Raw genomic sequence first — 20548 nt, 5'->3', positions numbered from 1 at the left:
CTTAGGATTCCTCAGGCAGCCATCCTAGGAGCTGAAGTCCACACATCTTAAGGTCACCAAGGTGGAGACACACTGTTCTAGATGTTACACCCAATGAGAGGGTATAACCATTAGAAGTAACAGCTTCTACTGTTAGCCTACACCTCATTCTTGGAATGTGCTTGAGGTAGAATAAACCGATCTCTCTAACAGATAGTCCTTGACTTGCAACTATTTCTTTAGTGACAGTTTAAAGTTCAATGGTCTTGAAAAAAGTGATCTATGTACTTCCTTAAAAACCATTACAGCATTCTCACAGTTATGTGATTAAAATTCGGCATGCATTTACAATGGATGCAGCATCCTGGGGTCATGCGATTGGCAACCCTCCCAGCTGACTTGTGCCAAGCAAAGCCAACAGGGGAAGCTGGATTCACTTAATGACTACATGATTCACTTAACAAATGCAGTGAATTGCATAATATCCATGGCAAAACAGTTGTCAAATTGGGTGCCACACACGAACAACTGTCTTGCTTAGCAACATAAACTCAGGTCCCAGTTACAGGCAGTTCCCAACTTAACAACCATTCATTTAGTGACCATTTGAAATTACAATGGCACATAAATGATCATTGTAGCACCCCTCTGGTCATGTGATCAAAAGCCATACACTTGGCAGCTGACTCATATTTATGACAGTTGCAGTGCCCCGGGGTCATGTGATCTCCTTTTGCCACCTTCTGACAGGCAAAGTCAATGGGGGAAGCCAGATTCACTTAACAACCGGGTTACTAACTTAACAACTGCAGTGATTCGCTTAACAACTATGGCAAGAAAGGTTGTAAAATGGAACAAACTCACTTAACAACTGTCCTGTTTAGCAACAGAAATTTTGCTCTCAAACATGGTCATGAGTCAAACATTACCTGTATGGATGCAAGTTGAGAACTACCTGTGTGTATTTTCTGGGAACTAAGATGAGCTTTTGCACATATAAACTTGTTCTTGGAACAAAATTGCAATGGCAAGTGGAGTGAGGGATCTCTTTTCTTCAATCTGCAGCCTTCCAGGCTCATATACCAGTGGCAATAGACTTTGACACCAAGCCCTGCCTTTCCTGTATTTACAAATCAAAGAAGGAGATTTAAATCTGTTTTTACTTCCCCAAGACACATAAGGAGTGGCCCAAACAGAAATGGCTTTTTAAAGAACATTGATTTATTTATTTTTTATTAAGTTTCATGTGCCAATTATTTGCATTTTTGGAATCAAAGCTCTTTCTGCTTAAAATAATAAAGGTATTTTAGAACATAACAAAACAGTTTGTTCGATTAATGCCTGGAAGGAGCATTCCACAAACGTATTAAGTACAGTTTTCAACAAAGGAATTTACATAGTTTATTTTAAAGATTTTTAAAAGAGATATGACAAGCATGAAAACACCTGCCAGTAGTAAGTGCACTTGGAAATGGAATGGACTGTGAATATGACAGTGGCTGAACCAATCAACTGTTTTTCTTTTTGAACAAATTTACTTGCACAAATTCCATTGGTTGGAAGGCTTCAGGGCCTAATGAAACTACTGTAATTAGTAGCAAGGGTTAAAATTCTGCTCCTCCGATAATTGCTATTACTCAAAGCAATCTGAGGATTACTTACAATTTTTAGATGGTTCAGATACAGGATGCCACAGACAAAAATACTTCCAGTGGTGGGATTCAGCCAGTTTGCACCAGTTCAGCAGAACCAGTAGCTAATTTTTTGTTGCCCAGGCCCAGAATGGATTTCCGGAAGTGGCATCCACACAGAGAACCGGTTGTTCACATATTTGAATCCCATCACTGAATACTTCCCATATAAAAGCATGCCTTTTGCAAAGCAATAAATTTAATATTATGCATTCATCCATTCTGTTTATAGTGCTGCCCATTTCAGATACATGACTCTGGGGGGCTCACACACTTAAAAACAGAACACCATAGTTCCAGATAAACAACTAAAATGAAATCCATTAAAAAGCTGATTAAAACTTAATTTGCAGGAGTGCAATTTGTTTTTACTAGTTTTGGCTCTGCTCTAGCTCCAGCTTCCGTCAATTAAGTCATGCCATCTATCAGGACTCTGGAAGGGTGCCTTCTCTGTGGTGGCACCAGCCCTGTGAAATGTCATTATTCACAAAAACTGGGCTGATCCCATTCTGAAAAGCTTAAAAATGGACTCTTCTCCAAGGCTTTGGATAAGACTGGTTGGGTAATCCCTGGTTGGGTGCATTATAATATATTTGTTGTTAACAGGATTTAATATTTTGTTTTATTTGCTGTTTTATTTTTATGCTGTGAGCTTCCCAAAGTTGATTGGACTATACATAAATAAATAATGCATTGCACTTTTATTTAGAAAGACGACTGGAATAAAGCAACTTTTTGTGCTAATGTTTCCCTTCTGAAGGCATTTTTCTGATTTTATCTGCACTGATGGGGCAGTGTGGCTCCTTCTTAGGAGAAATCAATAAACAAATCTGGTTTGTTCCTGTTCCTTGACTTATGACCTGTCACTTAGTGACCGTTTGAAGTTATGACAGATTGCCCCAGGAATATTTATGACTTGTTTCCAAAGTTCTGATGGCTGTCACCAGGTCATGTAACTGCATTTTGGGCACTTGGCAGCTGGCCCACATTTACGGTCATTTGCAGTGACCCACAGTCCCACAACTATGTTTTATGACTTTTTCATAGAAATCAGCATTTACTTCTGATTTTTGGCAAAATCAGCCCATAGTGAACAATTGGTTTGCTTAACAACCACAGCAAAAAAGGTTGTAAAAAGAGATGGATCGTGTTGCTAGTCCACTTTGCAAATGTCACAATTTATGACCATAATGTCCTAAGTCATTATATCCATTACAGTCATAAGTCGAGGACTTCTGTTCTTTCTTCTTCTCCATCCCTTCCCCTGGAAATCAGAGCAATGCTGAAAAGGAAGAGCTGGATTCTGACCTCCCAGGGTGTAGAGTTTCTAATGTGCATTTCACACTTTTGAGAATAATACACATACCCCTGCTTGAGGAGGGGGCTGGACTAGAAGACCTCCAGCTCTATTCTATTCTATTCTATTCTATTCTATTCTATTCTATTCTATTCTATTCTATTCTATTCTATTCTATCCCATCCCCTCCCCTCCCATCCCATCCCATTCCATCCCCTCTCTATTCTATTCTATTCTATTCTATTCTATTCTATTCTATTCTATTCTATTCTATTCTATTCTATTCTATTCTATTCTATTCTATTCTATTCTATTCTATTCTATTCCTATAACATGAAGGTTTAACACTTGGATGATGGGAGGGAGGGAGGGAGGGAAGGATAGATAACAGAGAGGACAAGGAAGGGAGGGCTGTATTATAACACATGCTGAAGTTCAAGCAAGCCACTAGCATTTTAAGCTAGAATACCCTGCAAAGCCAAGCCATGTGGTGAGTTTATGGCTCACCTGCTGGAGCTTCACAATTTGCTCCACCCCACTAAGATGGGGTTGGGTTACTGTGGGAAAAGAACCCTTTTCATAGTATATTGTGCAACTGCATTTTGCTAAACTGGATTTAGTATATTAATAGAATAATAGATTAGAAGGGATCTTGTAGGTTATCTAGTTCAACCCCACCCTCTCCCGCCCAAGCAGGAGACCCTACATATTGTGTTAATCCAACCGATGTATCACGGAAACTCAGAAAACTGACTTATTTCAGCACCAGGGGCACACATGCAAGACCTTTAAATGACCCTCCCTGTTGAATTGGAAGATAGAGGGAAGGGAGGAATGAAGCGGGCAACTATGTTTCTTTTACAAATTCACAACGAGCCGCTCGCGATCCCTGTTCCAGAGTCCGAATCTCCGAACACGCGTATCTCGTTGCACGTGTGAATTAAGCGCTTGGCCAGTTCCTCCCGCTCAGCGGTTCAAGAAACGCCAGCCGCTGCGGAGCTCGGGTGAAGATGTTCAGCCGAGCGCGGAGGGCGGGCGCCGGGGTGGAGCTACCCAGCTCCGAAGTGATTGGAAAGATCCGGCAGGAACTCCGCGGCCGGGAGAAGAAGTAGGAGAAGGAGCGGCCGAGGTCGCGGGGAGTACCGTCGGCAAACAGACCGCCCAGGTAAGAGCCAGAAGCGGCAGGACGCCAGGCCGAGCTCGGATGGGGTAGAAAGCAGGTGGATCGTGATCCACTCGCGTCCGCGTCTTCCCCCTTTGCAAGGCAGCGTCTCCCGGCTAGTCTCAAGCTATGGATGGTGCGTTTCCCCGCTGATTGCTTTCTATTCTGACGCGCTTTTCTTCTCCTCCACCCAAGCCACAACAACCCGGTAAGGTAGGCTGGGCTCAGAAAGAAGGCAAAATTTTTCCGGGCTGAATGGAATGGGGGGAGGGGGAAACTCTCCAAGCAAAGTCCAGCAACAGCTTTGCCTCCGAAGCTCGCCTCCTTTGCGGGGATTCGCCGGGGAAGGCGGCGCGCGGCTCCTGGTTGTGGGAAAGGAGACGAGAAGCAAGTCCGGGAGTCAAGGGAGAATATGGGGCGCTATTGAACTCTTCTGAGGAAGGGAAGAGTACCGGCAAGGCAACTAAAATTTCTGGGAAATCTGTATTTTCCTTCTGTGCTTAATTTGGAAAGAAATATACTCTGCGCTCCATGGCAGCTATAGACTAGCGTTGTGGGTGTGTGAGTGTGTTATTTATTTATGGGTGTAAAGGTTTGCTCTAGCTCCACTCTTAGGGACTACACAGACCATGCTGCTTTGTTCTCAACAGGGAAGGAGTTCCAGCATGTCTTTTTGACTCCCCCCAATAGCCTACAGCTGTGAAATTTACTGGTGGTCTCCCATCCAAGAGCTAACTAAGTTTATCCCGTCAAGTTTCCAGAGCTAGGCCAGCTGCTTCTTCTTCATTGAGATATATATGACAGAGGAAAGGGTGACTTGGGGCCAGTCCCTCTTTCTCGGCCAAGGCAAAAATCATTGCTGAAATCTTCAGGATCTTGCCTGAGCACCTGGCCGGAAATCAGCGCTGACTTGAAGGCACAAGCACTCTTTGTACTGGTATATACTTAAGTGGCAGCCAAGCCCCAATTTAAGGTGGCACCATGTTACGGCTTTTGAAAGTCCCATGTGAAAGGCCATGGAGTTCCCCAATTGTTTCCATTGCTGTTTCTTATTCCCAATGTCTTAAAAGCACAGAATGGAATACAGACTTACAACTATTTGTTTAGTCACCAAAGTTACAACGGCACTGAAAAAAAATGACTTATGACCCTTTTTCACACTTATGACCATTGCAACATCCTTGGGATCTCAAGATCAAAATTCGGACATTTGGCAACTGGCTCATATTTATGACAGTTGCAGTGTCCCGGGGTCATGTAACCACCTTTTGTGACCTTCTGACTAGCAATGGGAAGCCAGATTCACTTAACAATGTGGCAAGAAAGGTCATAAAATGGGGCAAAAGTCACTTAACCACTGTCTTGCTTAGCAATGGAAATGTTGGGCTCAGTTGTGGTTGTAAGTTGAGAATACCTATAACTGAGCCCACAATTTCAGCCATAACTTGTGACAATGGTTCACAGTAGTAGGGTCACCATATGACCCTACTACTGTTGTGTTGTGTTGGTTAAGTGAACCACTGCAGTCATTAAGCAAACTCGTTCTTCACTATGGGGCATTTTTTTTCCCTGTAACTTCGTGACTGCAAGCACTGCAAATGGCTGCAAAATGGCTGCCAAGCCCCCCAAGTCCCCAAAATGGGGTCATTTGATTGGGGGGGGGAACTGTTGGAACTTCAAATCCAGTTATAAATTGAGGACTACTTGTACTTCCACCCTCTGGTGGGATAAAAGAATAACGTTAGAGGGTGAATGGGTAACTCCTATTTATGGGGGGGGGATGGGACTGTGTAGGAACTAACCAAACTATAATTCTTTGAGGAAAAAAAGGTTCAGTTGCTAAGATTTTGTATGTTGTTGTTGTTGTTGTTAACTGCGAAGTTGTGTCCGACCCATCGCGACCCCATGGACAATGTTCCTCCAGGTCTTCCTGTCCTCTACCATCTTCTGGAGTCCATTTAAGTTCACACCTACTGCTTCAGTGACTCCATCCAGCCATCTCATTCTCTGTCGTCCCCTTCTTCTATTGCCCTCAATCTTTCCCAGCATTAGGCCCTTCTCCAGTGAGTCCTTCCTTCTCATTATGTGGCCAAAGTATTTGAGTTTCAACTTCAGGATCTGGCCTTCTAAAGAGCAGAGATTTTGTATATGTCATAGTAAAGCTACAACAATGGACCATCTCAGTTCCTGGACTCACTTAACATTTTGACAATGAGTTTGAACTATCCCAAAGGACTTGTGGAGAAGTGATCTCTGTTTTCATCCTGGTTCATCCATCCTCTTAGATTGCAGCCTTGTAACCTGACTAACTTTGGATACCAGACCCACTGAACCAGGGCTTTTTTTTGTCACAGAATGCCCAGAACAGAGTTCCAGCACCTTTTTTGGATGGAACCTTGTAGGGTAGGCAAGGCGGGTTGTATGGCATGTGTGAGTTCTGGCACCTTTTTTTTTTTTTTTTTTTACAAAAAAAGCACCGCACTGAACAGTTCGCAAATGATTTCATAAGACAGTGATGGCGAACCTTTTAGAGACCAAGTGCCCAAACTGCAACCCAAAACCCACTTATGCATCATTGAGTGCCGGGTGGGTGTGGCCCATTGGGTGGGTGTGGCCCATTGGGTGGGCGTGGCTGCAGTGGTGACAGAAGACTGGGTGGGACTAAAAAGTTCAATCAATTCCAAGTTTGCAAGATCTTTTTTTTTCCCACGAGAAGTTGAAATTGACTGATTGAACCCTTTTTTTTTTTTTTTTTTGCACACAGCGGTGGAGGCCTAAAGCGAATAGGTTTTATAAAACCCAGCTGAAGGCCTAGGACTGGGGCGACGTCTCATGTGCCCACAGAGAGGGCTCTGAGTGCCACCTCTGGCACCCGTGCCATAGGTTTGCCACCACTGTCATAAGATATAGGTATCCTAACAGCTGAACTTGGATGAGGTAGATCTTTGGCTAACTCAAGAAAAAGTCTTCTTTTTCCTATCCTGAAAGTTGGGAAGAAACAGCCATTACAACTTGATGCCTTCTAAGAGACTAAAACTCCAAATTTCCAGGATTGGGCCAAGCCCATTTTAACTTTTGAGAGATGTACTCTAAAGAGATCTGAAGAACATCAGGCCAAGAAAGACTAGGTTAGATGATGAGTTTAGGATTAAGGGAACCCAGCCTTCGCTCAGGATAATTTCCTAAACGGTGTTAATTATTGCATATAAACTGCCTCCAGCACTTTGGAGGTAGGACTAAATAAATATATTTTGTTGATGTCCTAAGATTGCTTCCCAACACTGAAACTTCCTGGAGTTAAACCTGGACCCAAATATATAATTCAAACACAGTAATATGACAGCTGTTTTTTTTCAAAGAACCATGCTATATCAAGAAATTTACAAGATCCTGTACATCTCAGTAGCCCTACAGACACAGGTGTATTGAAGGCATACTGCCATATCTAGGTTCAGTCTCCTCCCATCTTGGCTCAGCAATATGTCACCATCTTGATACAAATCTATATTATTCATCCACTCTGCAGAGAAGAATGCTAACTTGATCTTCCTTTTGTGGCGTAGAAAAAGAATGCTGTGTGGTTTTTCCATCTGGTATCCTCTATGACAGGGCTTTTCAACCAGTGGGACACCTGTGGTACATTGGCAATGGCAGGTGGTACGCCACTATCCTAGAAAAGTGGTAGTGGGGGAGGGGAATGAGCTGAACCAGTGGCAGCACCGCACAAGCCTGAGTGAAGATGGCTGGAGCAGCAGGGCTGTCAGGGCTCAGCGGAAGCACCAGGATCAGTGCCAGGCTCCAGCTGGAGCTCAGCGCTGATCCTAGTGCTTCTGCTGAGCCCTGAAGAAGCACCAATCAGCTGAAATGTTGCAATATCTCCAGGGTCTTGTGATTTACATTCAGATGCTTGGCAACTGATTCATATTTATGATGGTCACAGTGTCCCAGGGTCATGTAAAGTAATCAAAACCTGCTGCAACCACCCAATAGACGGGGAATAAAAACCAAACCCCCCCACCCCACCCCTGCTGCCAATCCTCAACAGAAATGCTCACAACAATGAAAACCTCGGACAGGAGGAAGAGCGCCTCTGGGTGGGCAGGCAGGTGTCTTGCTCAGCTGTAGCTTGGGGGGCACTTTTTTCAGTGCCATTGTAACTTCAAACAGTCACTAAGCGAACTGTTGTAAGTCGAGGACTACCAGTACTTTATCACTTTTTTTTTGGTCATCAAGTTTTTCACACCTTGCTGGTGGTACTGGGATGTTGCCCTATCCTAAAAGTGGTACAACGGGTGAAAAGGTTGAAAAGCTCTGCTCTATGAAGCTTCAGCCGTAATTTCCAAATGGAGCCTATTACTCTCTTATCCGTGCTGCCTTTCTCTGATCCCAAACTTGGCTTTTTATGTACATATAGTCTGTTTGCTGTCTGAAAGATTGTGAGCTTCTGCTGATGCTGTTCTTTATATTTTTTGCGCAATCAAGTTTGTTAGCAAATGGCTATGTGCTTTTCTCATCTTTTGGAGGTTGGCTGTTGAACTCTCACATTGAGAAAACATCTCAAGGAAAGGAGGCACATGGGAACACTGGTGGCTCAGAAAGAGCCCAAGGACTTTGGGTGCGAAAAGTCAGGTTCAGCCTTGATATCTCCAACGGGTGGGGGGAGGAGTTGATTTTAAGGATTCCTTGCTGATTAGTATGAGTGAGAGGGGAATAGAAGCTTTTTTGTTGTTTAGTCACTAGGTCATGTCCAATTCCTCACAACCCCATGGACCACAGCATGCCAGCCCCCCTCCTTCCCCCTCCCTCGGTCTGCCACTCTCTCCTGGAGTTTGCTCAAAATCTTGTTCATTGCATTGATGTCACAATCTAACTATCTCATCCTCTGCTGTCCCCTTCTCCTTTTGCCTTCCATCTTTCCCAGCATAAGGGTTTTTTCCAATGAGTCCTCTCTTCTCATTTGGTGGCCAAAATATTTGAGGTTCAGCTTCAGTATCCGTCCTTCCAAAGAAGAGTCAGGGTTGATTTCCTTTAGGATTGATAGACCTGTTCGTTTTGCAGTCTGAGGGACTTTCAAGAGTCTTCTCTAACACCACAATTCAAAAGAATTCAAAATTGTTCTCCGCTCACCTGTCCTTATGGTCCAACTATCCCAGCCATTCATTACTACTAGGGAAAACCATAAAATAAAAGCTTATCAGTCTTTTTTTATTGATTTTGTGCCATCAAATCATTATTGATTCTTAGTGATTACGTGGGTAGATTTTCTCCGTGTCGATCTATCCCTAACATGATAGGTCTTCTTTCAGGTCTTCCAAGGTGCAATCTTGCCATTGTAACTTGCTGTTGGTAATAGTAATAGTAATAGTAGTAAAGTTGGAAGGGACCTTGGAGGTCATCTAGTCCAACCCCCTGCTCGGGCAGGAAACCCTAAACCATTTCAGACAAATGGCTGTCCAGTCTCTTCTTAAAAACTTCCAGTGTTGGAGCATTTACTGCTTCTGGAGGCAAGCTGTTCCACTGATTAATTGTTCTCATCCTCTTGCTGTTGGTCATCCTTTTCTTCTCATTCCTTCCACCATAACTAGCCTTAGAGCCTTGTTTTTGTTACACTGGTGTCCTGAAATATATTAACCAGAACTATGTGCAAAATGATGGCCCAGCTGAGAAAACATAAATGAAGAACATTTCCACACCGCTACTGGACACATCCATGTAACCCCAACAGCACTCATCAAATGCTCAGTTCTCCATATTGCTAGATAGCAGGTCCTTCAAAGCAACAATACGAACTCATAAAAATGTAGCTGGATGGGACTCTGCCAGCATTTGGCTTCCTCAAGGCACTGCTTTAAATATATATCTGGATTCTGAGAACCTCTCCCTGGGACCAAAGTCCAAAGACCAAAGTAGACACTACTACTGTAGTAGGGCAAGGAGAATGTATTTCCTGGGACATTCCTTTTAACTAGTTCATTGTAGGTTTTATGATACTCTGCATTTCTTCTCTTACTTTCCCTCCTGGTTGCTGCTTAGCTGTAGACTGAATTCTCACAAAATTCTCACAAGGTGCCTTCATTCTAGTTGCATGTTTTCCTTTGATCTGATTTAATGCACTTTTTGTATAATTGCTCCTGAAATTTCTCATGCTTGAGGAAATAGTGTGTGGCAATGCCCTAATACAGTGTTTCTTAAAAAAAAAAAAATCTTTTCTTGTTTTTAAAAATAACGAAGGAGCTTTGCATAGTTTATACTGATAAGATTTATCATATGAAAAATTAAAATGGACACATTTGTACACTGTTTTTTGAATGATATAAAAATAATAATAGTAATCCCATTCAATATTAACATAAAATATTTTTGCACGAAAAACCCTATATCTTTTAACAAGAAAAAAAATGATGTGAAGAGTGGCATTGTTTTAAATGTTTGCAAATATCTATACTAATTTACAGAACTCTGAGAGGGATTTGAATGACTCCCTAGGAGTCCTTGGATGACAATTTTAAGAAACATTCTTCAATAATAAATGTGTGGATGCAGACCATCAAAACACTGGGGTTATCTTCAAAAAGGAGACAGATTTCACCCTCATTCTCTCTGAATTATTTCTCTCCTTCCTTGTTCTTTCAGTCTGAAGATTTCCAAGGTATTTAAGAATTAAGGCTGTGCAAATCCTTCCAAAGATCAAGGGGTCTGTGTGAAAAACCTCTTTTTGAATCCTTTAAGAAAGCAAATCTTTTTCAAGATTAGTACAGCTGCTTTGAAAGCTTTTTTTGGTTCTTTTTGCAAGCACCCTAGCATCTGCCCTATTCCATTCTTTTGAAATAGTTGCACCCATTGTATAATGGCTAGCCAGTATTTGTGTTTGTTGCACAAATAGGACCTGCAACACAACGTTGCACTATGCTTGGGTGGTTTACAAAACTTAAAAAGGCAACATAGGAAATATAACTGGGTTTGATATGAAAACACTAATACAGGTAGTCCTCGACTTATGACCACAATTGAGCCCCACATTTCCACTGCTAAGCAAGACAGTGGTTAAGTGAGTTTTGCCCCATTTTATGACCTTTCTTGCCACAGTTGTTAAGTGAATCTGGCTTCTCCCTTACCTTTGCTAGTCAGAAGATCACAAAAGGTGATTACCTGGCCCCAAGACATTGCAGCTGTCATAAATATGAGCCAGTTGCCAAAGGTCCGAATTTTGATCTTGAGATCCCAAGGATGCCACAATGGTCATAAGTGTGGAAAATGTTCATAAGTCATTTTTTTCAGTGCCGCTGTAACTTTGGTCACTAAACAAATTGTTATAAGTCAAGGACTGTCTGTATTGGAGATCACCATTCTATGTTTTTAAGACATTGGGAACAAGAGACAGCAGTGGAAACAATTGGGGAGCTCCATGGACCTTCACATGGGACTTTCAATGGCTGTAATAAATATGGTGCCACTTTAAATTGGGGCTTGGCTGCCACTCTCCACCTGTATGAAGAGGGCTTGTGCCTTCAAGTCAGCGCTGATTTCCAGCCAGGTGCTCAGGCAAGATCCTGAAGATTTTGGCAATGGTTTGCCTTTGCCCCTCCTTTATAGGGCCGAGAAAGAGGGACTGGCCCCAAGTCCCTCTTTCTTGCCACAGAACAACTGAATCATTGCAGTTCTTAAGTTAGTAACACAGCTGTTAAGTCAGACATGTCAAACACAAGGCCCGGGGGCCGGATGCGGCCCACAAAGTGGTTTCATGTGGCCTGCGAAGCCATCCTGGAAACAGTGAGGGAATGGCCCCCTGGCTCTTGGCCCTGGCCCAGATGTACAATTTTGTGGTGGCCATCTATGCTGAAATGAATTCAGTCTTAGCTCCATAAGCCCCCCCCATGGCCTGAAAGGAACAGTGAGGCTCCTCCAGTGGACCATGCCTTGGCACTTGCTCTGGTCCCATCCCCTTCTGCCAGAGACCTTCATATATCCCACTCCTGCCCAGGCCCCCACAGGCACCCTTGATACGAATGATGTAGAGCTGGCCATACCCACCCATTAGGCCACACCCACTCCATCAAAGCCCACCCACCCTGGCCACATCCACCTGGCCCTCTGAGGGCAACCACAATGCTGATGCGGCCCTCAATGAAATTGAGTTTAGCACCTCTGTGTTAAGTGAACCTGGCTTCTCCATTGACTTTGCTTGTCAGAAGGTCCACAGGGATCACATGATCCCAAGACACTGCAACCATCCTAAATATTAGCCAGTTTCCAAGTGACCGAATTTCCATGTGACCACGTCCAATTTTATTATCTTTTTTTTTTTTTTGCAGCAGCAGATGTTAACTAAATACCTTGGTTGTTAAGCAAATGTCAGAGACATTAAGTGAATGCAGCAGTCGTTAAGTGGATCTTTGGACCCAGTGGTTGCCTTTTACTGTGTGTCTTTTTTTGGAACCTGGAAGTAAATGCTGACTTCCAGCAAAAAAAAAAAAAAAATGTCATAAATTGTGGTCACATGAGAGCAGGATCCTGCAAACACCCGTAAAAGTGGGCCTGGTTGCCAAGCACCCAAAATGCAATCGCAGCAGTCACAACTTTGAAACCAGATCATAAGTAGCTGTGGAAGATCTGCTGCAACTTCAAATGATCCCTGAGCATCTGATTAGAAGTTGAGGTTTACCTGTAATTAAATCCCAAATCAACAGTTAAATTCACTTATCCTTCAACTATGTCTAGGATTATTCCAGGATGCTAAGGCCCTGTTCAGGCTTGCTCATAATCTTCAGGATATAAGCGATGCATAAACAGCTGGAATACAGGGCTGTCCACAAGGTGTGGCAAGAAAAGGCCAGGTGGGGGGAACACAATGGTGCAATTTATTGTCCATACACATTTTTAACAAGGGTGGAGCTTTAATGGCACTGTCGCAGCTGCAATCTTGATGTTTTTAACCACACACTGTGGGCATCCTCCGGGTGAGGCTAAGCCAGTTGCCATAGGATAAATGTTGGTAAACATGTAAAAGACAGGCTGAATTCAGCGCTTAATAGCCTCTTGTGAAAGATGACACACAGCTACTAAAGACTTAATGGCATAGATGCACAAGGAGAATTGGCATATCCAACTCTGCTGAGATGGATGCAAAAGCCTTAGGTGGAGCAGAAAATATGAGAATTGTTTTTAGGACTGAACAATAGATCTGGAAGCACCAAGTCTATATTTTCTTCAGTCATGCATTTCCTTTGTAAACCTGAGTTCAGGGATAGAACCAGTTTGGTTTAGTGGTTAAGGCACCAGGCTAGAAGACAAGAGACAGTGAGTTCAAGTCCCGCTTTAGCCATGAAAAGCAACTGGGAATCTTTGGGCCAATCACTCTCTCTCAACAGTGTTGTGGGGAAAATCGAAGGAGGAAGGTATTCTGGATAGGTTTGCTGCCTTGAGTTATTTATAAAATTAATGTATATAAATATAAATACATTAGAAAAATATTCTGTTTGAAGCAGATATATTAGTTTGAGCATTTGCCTTCTCTGGTGGTCCTTGAAAAATTTCTGTCTTTTCTCTTATCTCTGGAGCAATTTCTAATTTTAAAATACAACCCCTCTCAGGGTAATTTAGATAACAGAAATTATATCAAAGTACTGATTTACATCATCACGAGGCATCACTGTGTCACTCTAAGGCTGAACGCACTCAGGATAAATTACCATATAATTTTTAAGGGTGGACATCTTCCTACCTTTTTGAAGGCATTTGTGATCCAACCATATACTGTCAAATCTATAATCAAACAAAATAGCATACAGGGTCACCGTATGGTAAATCTGGGCCATTTTATAGCAGCTGAGGATTTCACAATTGTTTTAAAAGTTGAAGGAGAAGGTTCATGAAGAATTTGCCATTTGAGGCACCGTCTTTTCAGCTAATAGCAGAGCAGGCACGAATAATATGATCTACCACATTCCAGACATAGTTTCCTTTGACATAGTTTCTTTTGGCAGCCTAATGCTTCTTGAACCACTTTATTACAGGTAGGTTTCACCTAATAGAGTTTTGAACAGGTAGCCTTGCTTGAAATTGTTCAAGCATTCTCTGATACAAGCTCTGATACATATACATATACATATGTGTGTGTGCAATGTATATGTACTATATATATAATATGCACACATATATACAGTATATATACACTATATATTACTGTGTGTGTGTGTATATACATACATACACACACACATATATATACAACGCACACACACACACACACATATATATATATATATATATGTTTGTGTGTGTATGTATTTCAAACTTGCCCTTAGACATTCAAACGACATAGTCAAATATTTTCCATCACAGTTCATGCAAAGCTAATAAAATTGCCAAACAAGTGTTCCATTCATGGGTGGAGTGGATATTTGCTAACTCTTGACAATATGCCTGTTAACATTATGCTAGGAGACTTGTATAATGATCCAGTTTTGTGGAAGAGAATATTATTCTATTTTAGCCACATGGAAATCTTGCCACTGACTACAGATAGTCTTCAACTTATGACCACAGTCAACCCCAGAATTTTTTTTTTTTTTTTTGCTAAGCAGGATAGTTTTTAAGTGAGTTTCGCCCATTTCATGACCTTTGTTGCCATAGTTGGTAAGCCAATCACTACAGTTGTTATGTTAGTTACACAGTTGTTAAGTGAAACTGGCTTCCCTATTGACTTTGCTAGTCAGATGGTTGCAAAAGGGGATCACATGACCTCCCCAGGACACTGCAACCATGATAAATATGTGCCAGTTGTCAAGTGCCTGAATTTTGATCACGTGACCATGGGGCTGCTGCAATGGTCGTAAATGTGAAAAATGGACATAAATCACTTTTTTCAGTGCCATTGTAACTTCAAATGGTCCCTAAATGAATGGCTGTAAGTGGAGGACTACCTGTACTGGCTTGTCACTGAAATTCAGTCTTCTAGATACAGATCATATGGCCCACATAAGAGAAATGGTAAATGTAGTTGTAGGCTTTCCTTGCAGATTGTCTGTTCTACCTCCTCAGGAGCCCCACAGATGGCCAGCCATAGTTTAAATTCCTCCATTTGGAGAAACCCACCACTTCCTAAAACAGACTCCTCCGTTATTGTAGACATATTGACATTAGAAAACTCTTCCTGTTGTCCAGTTAAGTCTTCCTTCAATTTAATTGGAACCCTCCTCTCCTCCTCTCTCCCCCCTCCCCTCCCCTCTCCTCTCCTCAGCCACAGGAATTAACAGACTTGTCATTTTTTTTACCTTTTCTTTTTTGTTCACTAAAATGGGCAGAAAGACACTGAGTTCTCCAGATGATCCATATTTTTATTTTAAATCTATTCTACTTCAGAAAAAAAATCCGTTATGGTAAGGTGACCAACTTTTTTACAATGAAAAGGAGGACACAAATAAATTGAAGAAAAAAATATCGTAAATAAAAGAAACATTTTATTCATTGCAACAATAATACAGAATACACTATAATATGATAAATGCATAATAAAAACATTTGTAACAATAACATTTTATATTGTAATTATGCTTACATGCCGTGCCCCCGCCTACAGCCGCCCCGCCAGCACTGCTGCCCCGCTGTGTAGAGTGGGCCCGATGGCTCCCATAGCACAGGGGGAAGCTGGCCCCGGCCACCCCTCACACCCCCGCCCGCAGCAGCCCCGTCGCCCCTGCCTCTTCACCCACAGCCATTATTGCCCTAGCAGGGCTAAAGATCAAGAGAAATTTACCATGGCGTTGCTGCTCCAGTCTCCTCCAGGTATCTTCGGGACTAACTAGGAGATGGTGTAGTTGGGTAGCAGGTAGGGGTGCAAAGTTCCTGCCAATTCGCCTTCGCTGCAGACAACTTACATGTGCAAAGTTTGCCAGCTGGGTGTTTTGGCGCGCTCAGCAGCAATTTCTATTGGCTTTCAAAAGCCAATAGGGGAAGTAGCACAGCTCATGCAAAAGTTGAAAAAAAAAAACCATCAAAAAAAGGTGCTGGAACGCCGATCTGAGCGTTCTATGAGAAAAAAAAAGCCCTGCAGATTAGTCTTCAAATATCGAAAAGGAGGACATGTAGGAGGACACTTTTTGAGGGAGGACAGAACTCACAAAAGGAGGACTGTCTTCCCTAAAGAAGGACGGTTGGTCACCTTAATTATGGTATAAACTGCATTCCAGTATGATGTTGATGGGACAACTCTTCCTAAATTATTTGGTTTTGTTTTTATTCTTTTAATTACAGTACCGCACAAAAGGAAAGGTAGTATGTTAAGAAACAAACCACTTCTTTCAAAGAAACTGTATTTGTGTTTAGGCTTCACATATATCCAGGCCATTGTTAGCAGGTAAATTAATGGCTAGAGCATTTTGTTTCAGAGTGATCCTGGCCTGGCCAGAGGGGAAGAAGTAATCCTGAAAAGTAAATGTCTTTTTAGAAAGGAGGATGTGGCACAACTTCCCTGTTTGTTTTTAGTGAAAAAAAAGTAATTAGTCGTGTTTGCTAAAGCTGTACTCACCACTCAGCATGACAAGCAGTTTAACATGCACTTTTCAATCCAGATGTGTACATTCACCACCAAAGTTGAGAACCTCTGGCATTCATTAAGCGTCCACTAATAAAAATAGCAATATAATAACAATACTATTTCATTATCAATTAAATAACTAGTTCTAATAACACTTCAATAATTCTTCTTTATTTATTAAAATAAACATGTAAGGAACGGTTGCTGGAATTGGGTATGTCTAGTTTAATGAAGAGAAGGACGAGGGGGGAACATGGTAGCAGTGTTCCAATATTTCAGGGGCTGCCACAAAGAAGAGGGAGTCAAGCTATTTTCCAAAGCGCCTGAAGGCAGGACAAGAAGCAATGGATGGAAACTAACCAAAGAGAGAAGCAACCTAGAACTAAGGAGAAACTTCCTGAGAGTTAGAACAATTAACCAGTGAAACAACCTGCCTCCAGAAGCGGTGAATGCTCCAACACTGGAAGTTTTTAAGAAGAAACTGGACAGCCATTTGTCCGAAATGGTATAGGGTTACCTGCCTGAGCAGGGGCTGGACTTGATGATCTCCAAAGTCCCTTCCAACATTATTATTATTATTATTATTATCGATCATCGCACAGTCAGCCAGATGTTCAGACTGGATTTGGCATTTTGTTTACCTATCGAGTCCTTACCCAGGACCTGGGATAGGCAGATGTGGATGTTTGATGGTATTACAGATATCGTCGCAGGATGGAAGCAGTTCCTAGTAAGGCCGCCTTTTGCAATTGACTAATAGCGAATTTGTCAATGCCAATGGTGTTCAAGTGGTGCTCCAGTTGTTTTGGGATTGCACCCAAGGAGCCTATGACTATTGGTACTACCCTTGCTTGCTTTTGCCACAGTCTTTCTATTTCTATTTGTAGGTCTTTGTATTTTGTTATCTTCTCCAGTTCTTTCTCTTCTATTCTGCTATCTCCAGGCACTGCCACGTCCACTATCCAGACTTTTTTGTCTTTCTTATCGACAATTGTTAAGTCTGGGGTGTTATGTTGCAGGTGCTTGTCTGTTTGAATTCTGAAGTCCCAGAGCAGTTTAATTTTATCATTTTCTATGACTTTCTCTATTTTATGATCCCACCAGTTTTTGCTTACAGGCAAATGATATTTTTTGCAGATCTTCCAATGCACCATTGTTGCTACTTTGTCATGCCGCTGCTTGTAATCAGTCTGTGCAATCTTCTTGCAACAGCTTACCAAGTGGTCCACTGTTTCTTCAGCTTCTTTGCATAGGCGGCACTTACTGTCTGTTGCTGTCTTCTCAATTTTGACTTTGTATGCATTTGTCCTTAAGGCTTGGTCTTGTGCAGCCAGAATTAGTCCCTCGGTCTCTTTCTTCAATTTTCCTGCTCTTAGCCATTGCCAGGTTTTATTATTATCTGCTTTCCCAGCTATTTTTTTTCATGTATTGGCCATGTAGTGCTTTGTCTTCCCATGCCTCTATTCTGTTCTTCATTTGGTCTTTCTTTTTTTTTTTTTTTTTTTTTAATTGAAAATTTTTAACATTTTACAAAATAAATCCCCTCCCCAAACCCGCCCACCCACCCATACCCTCCCCCAGCCCCAAACCTCCCTAACCCTCCCCTGAACCTCCCAGAGTTGATTACAGGCTTATCCAAAATATTTCAAAAGAAAAAAAAGAAAAAAAACTTAAAACACATATAAAACTTAAAACACCTATAAATCCTAAACAATCCTAAATACCTTAAATTAAATGAATTATTTCTAGAAAATAATAATAGACACATTATAATATACTCTAAAAATCTTCTAATCTTCTAATCTTACTTATAATATTATCCATCCTTCTACATAAATTTCTTCCAAGACCAATTTTAAACACTACTTTCTTTAAACATCTATAACTACAATATAAAGTCTAGCATAAATCATAAACAAATCTAAATACATTTAGTTAAACAAGTTATAGTCCCTCCAAAACACAAATTTAAACAATCAGAACTTGAAACATTAGAACAAACAAATTATAATCAATCAAAAACACAAATCTGAACATTACTTAAAACTTTAAACATTAAAAACCCCACCCAAACACTAAATACATTGTAATATACTCCAATCCTTCTAATATCATAAATATTATTATCATTTTCATAAACTCCCCCAAAACACAAATTTATACATTACTTAAAACTTAAAAAAGGAAAAAAGGAAACAAGACACCTTTATACTCATTTAAATCTTATCAGATTCCATCCAAAGTAGACAGTTTATAACAAATTCCACCCACAAGAAACACTATAACAAATTCCATCCACCATAAACACAATAGATATTCAAATCTTCATCAATAACAAGTTGCAACCACAAAAAACCCAGTCCTTATCAATCTCAATTGTCCATTTTCATTCTCCATTCATTATCATACTGATATTATTATCGTCAGCCTCGATTGTCCATTTTCGTTATAAAACTTAAAACAAATGCTTTAGGATCTGTCCTCAAAAGCTGCTCCAAATTTTCTGAGTCTCCCAATGACTCAGAAGCCAGTACATGTGGGGATTCCTTAAGCTCCTTATTCTGTTGGTCTTTTTCTTTACAATTATATGTTGCACAGATTTTCCTCTGCCCCTTCTTCTCAACTTGTTGACGCCCCTCAGGCTGAAATTTCCCCTTTTTCATCTCAAGTGACCCTTCCATCCTTGAAGATTGCTCCAAAGGATTTATGGGTCTTGCTTCTCCCACAGAATCAGCAATCACTAGGTGTGAAATTTCATTACTCTTCTTCAGTTGCTGCTTTTCTTTACAGTTTTGTGCTACACAGGTTGTCTCCTGCTCCTCAATCTGAACATGTTGAGATCTCTTAAACAGGGGTTGCCCAATTTTAGAGTCTTCAAACTGTAATTCTACATCCATTTCTTCCAAAGTCTTGAACTTAATAGATGGAGATGAACATACCCCCAATACTGAAGTATAAAAATCTTTTGCTTGAGAAACAGTATTAAGTCTATAACATATTCCCAGGTAATTCACCACCATTCCAATCGGAACATCCCATCTAAACAAAATTCGTCTCATTTTAAGTTCATTTGCTAAAAAGGCAAACTCCTTTCTTCTTCTTAAAATTTTAGATGGGATCTCCTTTAAAATTATAACATCTTGTGAAGCAATTTGAAATCTCTTCTTATAAAAAGCTTGTATAATTTCATTGCGTAAAGATTTCTTCCCAAAGTAAATTACCACATCTCTTGGCAAATTCTTTTGTACTGCCACCGCAGAATTAACTCTAAATAGTTTTTCAATTTCACTAAGTATTCCTTCTTTTTCTTTATTCAAAATTACGGCAAAGTCCTTTGCAACCATCTCTTTCAGATCTTCTTGCAAGGACTCTTCCAAGCCCCTAATTCTTAAGGCGTATTCCATTTGACCATATTGAAGCATAAGAATCTCATTTTCCATTTCTTTTTCCATACTTTCAATTTTCCCCTCCATTAATTCCACTTTTTCAGCTACTTCTTCCACATGGGAATTCAACTTTTCAAGAACAGAAGCAACTCCTTTTAGAGCCAAAACTATGTCTTGCCTCAAAATCTTATTATTTTCTTCCAAAATCTTTTTCATTTCTGCCCTAATTTGAATTGTAAAATTTTCCATCATTTGTTGCATATCCTTCACAGTTGTTGGCTGAGCCACAGAAGATTTAGGAACTGTGAAATTCACTGGACGCTTTGGAGCCATCTTAAAAAAAAACTTTACTCCTTCTTAAAAATTACAAAAATTCCTTCAAAAGAAAATCATAACTCCCTCAAAGAAAAATCTTTAAAATAATAAGAAAAATAAAAGAATAAAAAAAAGGGAGTTAAAAAAGAAGAAAAAAAAATAAAAAAAATTAAGATATACAAA

At 41.0% G+C, this 20548-nt stretch overlaps 1 protein-coding gene across 7 annotated transcripts in view; it reads left to right on the top strand.

Annotated features, from left to right (window-relative positions):
• Positions 1-3822: 3822 nt before the first annotated feature.
• CCDC68 (coiled-coil domain containing 68) overlaps positions 3823-20548 on the top strand; it is a 71177-nt gene continuing 54451 nt past the window's right edge. For 3 of the 7 annotated variants that reach the window (XM_039322060.1, XM_039322058.1, XM_039322057.1), the window contains exon 1: positions 3823-4132. The gene's annotated coding sequence lies outside the window, so the exon portion shown is untranslated. The other 4 variants (XM_039322059.1, XM_039322055.1, XM_039322054.1 and 1 more) reach the window with 3 other exon arrangements.

This window comes from Crotalus tigris, unplaced genomic scaffold, assembly GCF_016545835.1.
Source record: "Crotalus tigris isolate CLP2741 ecotype Arizona unplaced genomic scaffold, ASM1654583v1 scf7180000023830.6690815, whole genome shotgun sequence".
Classification (NCBI taxonomy): domain Eukaryota; kingdom Metazoa; phylum Chordata; class Lepidosauria; order Squamata; family Viperidae; genus Crotalus; species Crotalus tigris.
Note: the sequence above shows the minus strand (reverse complement) of the source record. Positions and strands in the feature narration are given on the sequence as shown.